General features: G+C 52.5%; 1 protein-coding gene across 2 annotated transcripts in view; it reads left to right on the top strand.

Moving 5' to 3' along the window:
- Positions 1–251: 251 nt before the first annotated feature.
- Positions 252–9,574, top strand: part of LOC148502557 (TSC22 domain family protein 4-like) — a 225,111-nt gene continuing 215,788 nt past the window's right edge. Inside the window, exon 1 of one of the 2 annotated variants that reach the window (XM_088449693.1) lies at positions 252–295. The gene's annotated coding sequence lies outside the window, so the exon portion shown is untranslated. Of the gene's footprint in view, positions 296–326; positions 451–9,574 lie in introns of those variants that run through there. The other variant, XM_088449692.1, reaches the window with a different exon arrangement.

Raw genomic sequence — 9,574 nt, 5'->3', positions numbered from 1 at the left:
CAGAGATGGGGAGATGTATGGAGAGAGAGAGAGAGAGAGAGAGGGCATAAGAGTTAGAGGGAGAGATAAGCAGTGAGTGTGAGAAAGTTTGAGTGTAAGAGTCGGGTGCTAGAGTAAGAGATGGAGGAGGAGAGTGAGCAGGCTGGAAAGAGGAGAGAGAAGTGTGTGATAGAGACAGTCAGAAAGGAGGAGGTAAGACACAGCAAAGGGGAGGAGAGAAGGAGAAGGAAGCACTTGTGGGGGGGGAGAGACTGACAGAAGAGGAAGGACTTCCTGACACGGAGATGTCAACAGGGTGAGTAAGGGAGGGGGGGGGGAGTCCCAGCAGGAGGATGAGGGGGCAGGCGATACAAAGTATCTCTGACAGCAGAGAAGTTTCCTGGGGGAAAGACTGACAGGAGGAGATCATGTTATTGGCTCTCTGTCACTTGTAGTTCTCCTGCACAGCAGGTAAGTGCTACCTCTATCTACAGCTCCTCTCCATACACATGCTGTAAGGGATCTATCCTGCGGGATCCGTACGTCACAGTTACAGGGTTTCTGTAGGAATACACAGCAAGCTGCAGTCTCTGAGGCTCGGGAGAAAGACTGTATATACCATACATAGAGGTAGCGTCAGGCAGGTCACCCTATAGACTGGGGAATACACAGCAAGCTGCAGTCTCTGAGGCTCGGGAGAAAGACTGTATATACCATACATAGAGGTAGTGTCAGGCAGGTCACCCTATAGACTGGGGAATACACAGCAAGCTGCAGTCTCTGAGGCTCGGGAGAAAGACTGTATATACCATACATAGAGGTAGTGTCAGGCAGGTCACCCTATAGACTGGGGAATACACAGCAAGCTGCAGTCTCTGAGGCTCGGGAGAAAGACTGTATATACCATGCAGAGAGGTAGCGTCAGGCAGGTCACCCTATAGACTGGGGAATACACAGCAAGCTGCAATCTCTGAGGCTCAGGGGAAGGACTGTATATACCATGCATAGAGGTAGCGTCAGGCAGGTCACCCTATAGACTGGGGAATACACAGCAAGCTGCACTCTCTGAGGCTCAGGGGAAGGACTGTATATACCATGCATAGAGGTAGTGTCAGGCAGGTCACCCTATAGACCGGGGAATACACAGCAAGCTGCAGTCTCTGAGGCTCGGGAGAAGGACTGTATATACCATGCATAGAGGTAGCGTCAGGCAGGTCACCCTATAGACTGGGGAATACACAGCAAGCTGCAGTCTCTGAGGCACCATGCAGAGAGGTAGCGCCAGGCAGGTCACCCTATAGACTGGGGAATACACAGCAAGCTGCAGTCTCTGAGGCTCGGGAGAAGGACTGTATATTCCATGCAGAGAGGTAGCGTCAGGCAGGTCACCCTATAGACTGGGGAATACACAGCAAGCTGCAATCTCTGAGGCTCGGGAGAAGGACTGTATGTACCATGCATAGAGGTAGCGTCAGGCAGGTCACCCTATAGACTGGGGTATACACAGCAAGCTGCAGTCTCTGAGGCTCGGGAGAAGGACTGTATATACCATGCATAGAGGTAGTGTCAGGCAGGTCACCCTATAGACTGGGGAATACACAGCAAGCTGCAATATCTGAGGCTCGGGAGGAGGACTGTATATGCCATGCATAGAGGTAGCGTCAGGCAGGTCACCCTATAGACTGGGGAAAACACAGCAAGCTGCAGTCTCTGAGGCTCGGGAGAAGGACTGTATATACCATGCAGAGAGGTAGCGCCAGGCAGGTCACCCTATAGACTGGGAATACACAGCAAGCTGCAGTCTCTGAGGCTCGGGGGAAGGACTGTATATACCATGCATAGAGGTAGTGTCAGGCAGGTCACCCTATAGACTGGGGAATACACAGCAAGCTGCAGTCTCTGAGGCTCGGGAGAAGGACTGTATATACCATGCATAGAGGTAGCGTCAGGCAGGTCACCCTATAGACTGGGGAATACACAGCAAGCTGCAGTCTCTGAGGCTCGGAAGAAGGACTGTATATACCATGCATAGAGGTAGCGTCAGGCAGGTCACCCTATAGACTGGGAATACACAGCAAGCTGCAATCTCTGAGGCTCGGGAGAAGGACTGTATATACCATGCAGAGAGGTAGCGTCAGGCAGGTCACCCTATAGACTGGGGAATACACAGCAAGCTGCAGTCTCTGAGGCTCGGGAGAAGGACTCTATATACCATGCATAGAGGTAGAATCAGGCAGGTCACCCTATAGACTGGGGAATACACAGCAAGCTGCAGTCTCTGAGGCTCGGGAGAAGGACTGTATATACCATGCATAGAGGTAGTGTTAGGCAGGTCACCCTATAGACTGGGGAATACACAGCCAGCTGCACTCTCTGAGGCTCGGGGGAAGGACTGTATATACCATGCATAGAGGTAGTGTCAGGCAGGTCACCCTATAGACTGGGGAATACACAGCAAGCTGCAGTCTCTGAGGCTCGGGAGAAGGACTCTTTATACCATGCATAGAGGTGGTGTCAGGCAGGTCACCCTATAGACTGGGGAATACACAGCAAGCTGCAGTCTCTGAGGCTCGGGAGAAGGACTCTATATACCATGCATAGAGGTATAGACTGGGGAATACACAGCAAGCTGCAATCTCTGAGGCTCGGGAGAAGGACTGTATATACCATGCATAGAGGTAGTGTCAGGCAGGTCACCCTATAGACTGGGGAATACACAGCAAGCTGCAGTCTCTGAGGTTCGGGAGAAGGACAGTATATACCATGCATAGAGGTAGTGTCAGGCAGGTCACCCTATAGACTGGGGAATACACAGCAAGCTGCAGTCTCTGAGGCTCGGGAGAAGGACTCTATATACCATGCATAGAGGTATAGACTGGGGAATACACAGCAAGCTGCAATCTCTGAGGCTCGGGAGAAGGACTGTATATACCATGCATAGAGGTAGTGTCAGGCAGGTCACCCTATAGACTGGGGAATACACAGCAAGCTGCAGTCTCTGAGGCTCGGGAGAAGGACTGTATATACCATGCATAGAGGTAGTGTCAGGCAGGTCACCCTATAGACTGGGGAATACACAGCAAGCTGCAGTCTCTGAGGCTCGGGAGAAGGACTGTATATACCATGCATAGAGGTAGTGTCAGGCAGGTCACCCTATAGACTGGGGAATACACAGCAAGCTGCAGTCTCTGAGGCTCGGGAGAAGGACTGTATATACCATGCATAGAGGTAGCGTCAGGCAGGTCACCCTATAGACTGGGGAATACACAGCAAGCTGCAGTCTCTGAGGCTCGGGAGAAGGACTGTATATACCATGCATAGAGGTAGCGTCAGGCAGGTCACCCTATAGACTGGGGAATACACAGCAAGCTGCAGTCTCTGAGGCACCATGCAGAGAGGTAGCACCAGGCAGGTCACCCTATAGACTGGGGAATACACAGCAAGCTGCAGTCTCTGAGGCTCGGGAGAAGGACTGTATATTCCATGCAGAGAGGTAGCGTCAGGCAGGTCACCCTATAGACTGGGGAATACACAGCAAGCTGCAATCTCTGAGGCTCGGGAGAAGGACTGTATGTACCATGCATAGAGGTAGCGTCAGGCAGGTCACCCTATAGACTGGGGTATACACAGCAAGCTGCAGTCTCTGAGGCTCGGGAGAAGGACTGTATATACCATGCATAGAGGTAGTGTCAGGCAGGTCACCCTATAGACTGGGGAATACACAGCAAGCTGCAATATCTGAGGCTCGGGAGGAGGACTGTATATGCCATGCATAGAGGTAGCGTCAGGCAGGTCACCCTATAGACTGGGGAAAACACAGCAAGCTGCAGTCTCTGAGGCTCGGGAGAAGGACTGTATATACCATGCATAGAGGTAGCGTCAGGCAGGTCACCCTATAGACTGGGGAATACACAGCAAGCTGCAATATCTGAGGCTCGGGAGGAGGACTGTATATGCCATGCATAGAGGTAGCGTCAGGCAGGTCACCCTGTAGACTGGGGAAAACACAGCAAGCTGCAGTCTCTGAGGCTCGGGAGAAGGACTGTATATACCATGCATAGAGGTAGCGTCAGGCAGGTCACCCTATAGACTGGGGAATACACAGCAAGCTGCAGTCTCTGAGGCTCGGGAGAAGGACTGTATATACCATGCATAGAGGTAGCGTCAGGCAGGTCACCCTATAGACTGGGAATACACAGCAAGCTGCAATCTCTGAGGCTTGGTAGAAGGACTGTATATACCTTGCAGAGAGGTAGCGTCAGGCAGGTCACCCTATAGACTGGGGAATACACAGCAAGCTGCAGTCTCTGAGGCTCGGGAGAAGGACTCTATATACCATGCATAGAGGTAGCATCAGGCAGGTCACCCTATAGACTGGGGAATACACAGCAAGCTGCAGTCTCTGAGGCGCGGGAGAAGGACTGTATATACCATGCATAGAGGTAGTGTTAGGCAGGTCACCCTATAGACTGGGGAATACACAGCAAGCTGCAGTCTCTGAGGCTCGGGAGAAGGACTCTTTATACCATGCATAGAGGTAGTGTCAGGCAGGTCACCCTATAGACTGGGGAATACACAGCAAGCTGCAGTCTCTGAGGCTCGGGAGAAGGACTCTATATACCATGCATAGAGGTATAGACTGGGGAATACACAGCAAGCTGCAATCTCTGAGGCTCGGGAGAAGGACTGTATATACCATGCATAGAGGTAGTGTCAGGCAGGTCACCCTATAGACTGGGGAATACACAGCAAGCTGCAGTCTCTGAGGCTCGGGAGAAGGACAGTATATACCATGAATAGAGGTATAGACTGGGGAATACACAGCAAGCTGCAATCTCTGAGGCTCGGGAGAAGGACTGTATATACCATGCATAGAGGTAGTGTCAGGCAGGTCACCCTATAGACTGGGGAATACACAGCAAGCTGCAGTCTCTGAGGCTCGGGAGAAGGACTGTATATACCATGCATAGAGGTAGTGTCAGGCAGGTCACCCTATAGACTGGGGAATACACAGCAAGCTGCAGTCTCTGAGGCTCGGGAGAAGGACTGTATATACCATGCATAGAGGTAGCGTCAGGCAGGTCACCCTATAGACTGGGGAATACACAGCAAGCTGCAGTCTCTGAGGCTCGGGAGAAGGACTGTATATACCATGCATAGAGGTAGCGTCAGGCAGGTCACCCTATAGACTGGGGAATACACAGCAAGCTGCAGTCTCTGAGGCTCGGGAGAAGGACTGTATATACCATGCATAGAGGTAGCGTCAGGCAGGTCACCCTATAGACTGGGGAATACACAGCAAGCTGCAGTCTCTGAGGCACCATGCAGAGAGGTAGCGCCAGGCAGGTCACCCTATAGACTGGGGAAATACACAGCAAGCTGCAGTCTCTGAGGCTCGGGAGAAGGACTGTATATTCCATGCAGAGAGGTAGCGTCAGGCAGGTCACCCTATAGACTGGGGAATACACAGCAAGCTGCAATCTCTGAGGCTCGGGAGAAGGACTGTATGTACCATGCATAGAGGTAGCGTCAGGCAGGTCACCCTATAGACTGGGGTATACACAGCAAGCTGCAGTCTCTGAGGCTCGGGAGAAGGACTGTATATACCATGCATAGAGGTAGTGTCAGGCAGGTCACCCTATAGACTGGGGAATACACAGCAAGCTGCAATATCTGAGGCTCGGGAGGAGGACTGTATATGCCATGCATAGAGGTAGCGTCAGGCAGGTCACCCTATAGACTGGGGAAAACACAGCAAGCTGCAGTCTCTGAGGCTCGGGAGAAGGACTGTATATACCATGCAGAGAGGTAGCGCCAGGCAGGTCACCCTATAGACTGGGAATACACAGCAAGCTGCAGTCTCTGAGGCTCGGGGGAAGGACTGTATATACCATGCATAGAGGTAGTGTCAGGCAGGTCACCCTATAGACTGGGGAATACACAGCAAGCTGCAGTCTCTGAGGCTCGGGAGAAGGACTGTATATACCATGCATAGAGGTAGCGTCAGGCAGGTCACCCTATAGACTGGGGAATACACAGCAAGCTGCAGTCTCTGAGGCTCGGGAGAAGGACTGTATATACCATGCATAGAGGTAGCGTCAGGCAGGTCACCCTATAGACTGGGAATACACAGCAAGCTGCAATCTCTGAGGCTCGGGAGAAGGACTGTATATACCATGCAGAGAGGTAGCGTCAGGCAGGTCACCCTATAGACTGGGGAATACACAGCAAGCTGCAGTCTCTGAGGCTCGGGATAAGGACTCTATATACCATGCATAGAGGTTGCATCAAGCAGGTCACCCTATAGACTGGGGAATACACAGCAAGCTGCAGTCTCTGAGGCTCGGGAGAAGGACTGTATATACCATGCATAGAGGTAGTGTTAGGCAGGTCACCCTATAGACTGGGGAATACACAGCCAGCTGCACTCTCTGAGGCTCGGTGGAAGGACTGTATATACCATGCATAGAGGTAGTGTCAGGCAGGTCACCCTATAGACTGGGGAATACACAGCAAGCTGCAGTCTCTGAGGCTCGGGAGAAGGACTCTTTATACCATGCATAGAGGTAGTGTCAGGCAGGTCACCCTATAGACTGGGGAATACACAGCAAGCTGCAGTCTCTGAGGCTCGGGAGAAGGACTCTATATACCATGCATAGAGGTATAGACTGGGGAATACACAGCAAGCTGCAATCTCTGAGGCTCGGGAGAAGGACTGTATATACCATGCATAGAGGTAGTGTCAGGCAGGTCACCCTATAGACTGGGGAATACACAGCAAGCTGCAGTCTCTGAGGCTCGGGAGAAGGACAGTATATACCATGCATAGAGGTAGTGTCAGGCAGGTCACCCTATAGACTGGGGAATACACAGCAAGCTGCAGTCTCTGAGGCTCGGGAGAAGGACTCTATATACCATGCATAGAGGTATAGACTGGGGAATACACAGCAAGCTGCAATCTCTGAGGCTCGGGAGAAGGACTGTATATACCATGCATAGAGGTAGTGTCAGGCAGGTCACCCTATAGACTGGGGAATACACAGCAAGCTGCAGTCTCTGAGGCTCGGGAGAAGGACTGTATATACCATGCATAGAGGTAGTGTCAGGCAGGTCACCCTATAGACTGGGGAATACACAGCAAGCTGCAGTCTCTGAGGCTCGGGAGAAGGACTCTATATACCATGCATAGAGGTAGTGTCAGGCAGGTCACCCTATAGACTGGGGAATACACAGCAACCTGCAATCTCTGAGGCTCGGGAGAAGGACTGTATATACCATGCATAGAGGTAGTGTCAGGCAGGTCACCCTATAGACTGGGGAATACACAGCAAGCTGCAATCTCTGAGGCTCGGGAGAAGGACTGTATATACCATGCATAGAGGTAGTGTCAGGCAGGTCTCCCTATAGACTGGGGAATACACAGCAAGCTGCAATATCTGAGGCACCATGCATAGAGGTAGTGTCAGGCAGGTCACCCTATAGACTGGGGAATACACAGCAAGCTGCACTCTCTGAGGCTCGGGAGAAGGACTGTATGTACCATGCATAGAGGTAGTGTCAGGCAGGTCACCCTATAGACTGGGGAATACACAGCAAGCTGCACTCTCTGAGGCTCGGGAGGACTGTATGTACCATGCATAGAGGTAGCGTCAGGCAGGTCACCCTATAGACTGGGGAATACACAGCAAGCTGCAATCTCTGAGGCTCGGGAAAAGGACTGTATATACCATGCATAGAGGTAGCGTCAGGCAGGTCACCCTATAGACTGGGGAATACACAGCCAGCTCCAATCTCTGAGGCTCGGGAGAAGGGCTGTATATACCATGCATAGAGGTAGTGTCAGGCAGGTCACCCTATAGACTGGGGAATACACAGCAAGCTGCAGTCTCTGAGGCTCGGGAGAAGGACTGTATATACCATGCATAGAGGTAGCGTCAGGCAGGTCACCCTATAGACTGGGGAATACACAGCAAGCTGCAGTCTCTGAGGCTCGGGAGAAGGACTGTATATACCATGCAGAGAGGTAGCGTCAGGCAGGTCACCCTATAGACTAGGGAATACACAGCAAGCTGCAGTCTCTGAGGCTCGGGAGAAGGACTGTATATACCATGCATAGAGGTAGTGTCAGGCAGGTCACCCTATAGACTGGGGTATACACAGCAAGCTGCAGTCTCTGAGGCTCGGGAGAAGGACTGTATATACCATGCATAGAGGTAGTGTCAGGCAGGTCACCCTATAGACTGGGGAATACACAGCAAGCTGCAGTCTCTGAGGCTCGGGAGAAGGACTGTATATACCATGCATAGAGGTAGCGTCAGGCAGGTCACCCTATAGACTGGGGAATACACAGCAAGCTGCAATCTCTGAGGCTCGGGAGAAGGACTGTATATACCATGCATAGAGGTAGCGTCAGGCAGGTCACCCTATAGACTGGGGAATACACAGCAAGCTGCAATCTCTGAGGCTCGGGAGAAGGACTGTATATACCATGCATAGAGGTAGCGTCAGGCAGGTCACCCTATAGACTGGGAATACACAGCAAGCTGCAATCTCTGAGCAGGGGTGTATCTAGGGATCCAAGCGCCCCTGGCAATGTAATGGACTGGCGCCCCCCCTCCCCCCCTATGCAGTGCCCCCAGTAGTAATCCCCCTATGCTGCATTGCCCCAGTAGTAACCCCCCCTATGCTGCATTGTCCCCAGTAGTTGTCCCCTCTATGCTGTATTGCCCCCAGTGGTAGTCCCCCCCTATACAGTGCCCCAGTAGTAGTCCCCCATATACAGTGGCCCCAGTGGCAGCCACCCCCCTAAAGTGCCCCCAGTAGCAGCCCCCCTATGCAGTGCCCCCAGTAGTGGGCACCCCCTATACAGTGCCCTTGCTGTGCCAGGCTTACAAACACACACACACACACACACACACACAGAAGAAAAAACGTCTCTCCCAACACCCGCTGCGGGTGGAGCCAGAAGCCGGAGCTCATGAGTGAGCTCTAGCCGGCTCCCTCTGTGGACGATGCAGCAGCCAATGAGACTCTGTCTGACTCTCATTGGCTGGCTGCTATAACAAACACAAAGCCGCCGCTGGCGTCTGTGTGTTTGTAATCTGTGTGTAGGGCAGACCGCTCTCACTGCGGTTTGCCCTACACTTGTGGGGGCGGGGGACTAGCGGGGGTAGTCCACCTCTTGGCTGTTGGTTGCACTGCCGGACGGCACCCCCCCCTTTGGTCGGCGCCCCTGGCGAGTGCCATCCTGGCCAATGGGTAGATACACCCCTGTCTCTGAGGCTCGGGAGAAGGACTGTATATACCATGCATAGAGATAGCGTCAGGCAGGTCACCCTATAGACTGGGGAATACACAGCAAGCTGCAATCTCTGAGGCTCGGGAGAAGGACTGTATATACCATGCATAGAGGTAGTGTCAGGCAGGTCACCCTATAGACTGGGGAATACACAGCAAGCTGCAGTCTCTGAGGCTCGGGAGAAGGACTGTATATACCATGCATAGAGATAGCGTCAGGCAGGTCACCCTATAGACTGGGGAATACACAGCAAGCTGCAGTCTCTGAGGCTCGGGAGAAGGACTGTATATACCATGC

The sequence above is a fragment of the Taudactylus pleione genome, unplaced genomic scaffold (genome assembly GCF_031769625.1).
Source record: "Taudactylus pleione unplaced genomic scaffold, aTauple2 ptg000492l, whole genome shotgun sequence".
NCBI lineage: Eukaryota > Metazoa > Chordata > Amphibia > Anura > Myobatrachidae > Taudactylus > Taudactylus pleione.
The sequence above is the reverse complement of the archived record's forward strand: the minus strand, read 5'-3'. Positions and strand labels throughout refer to the sequence as shown.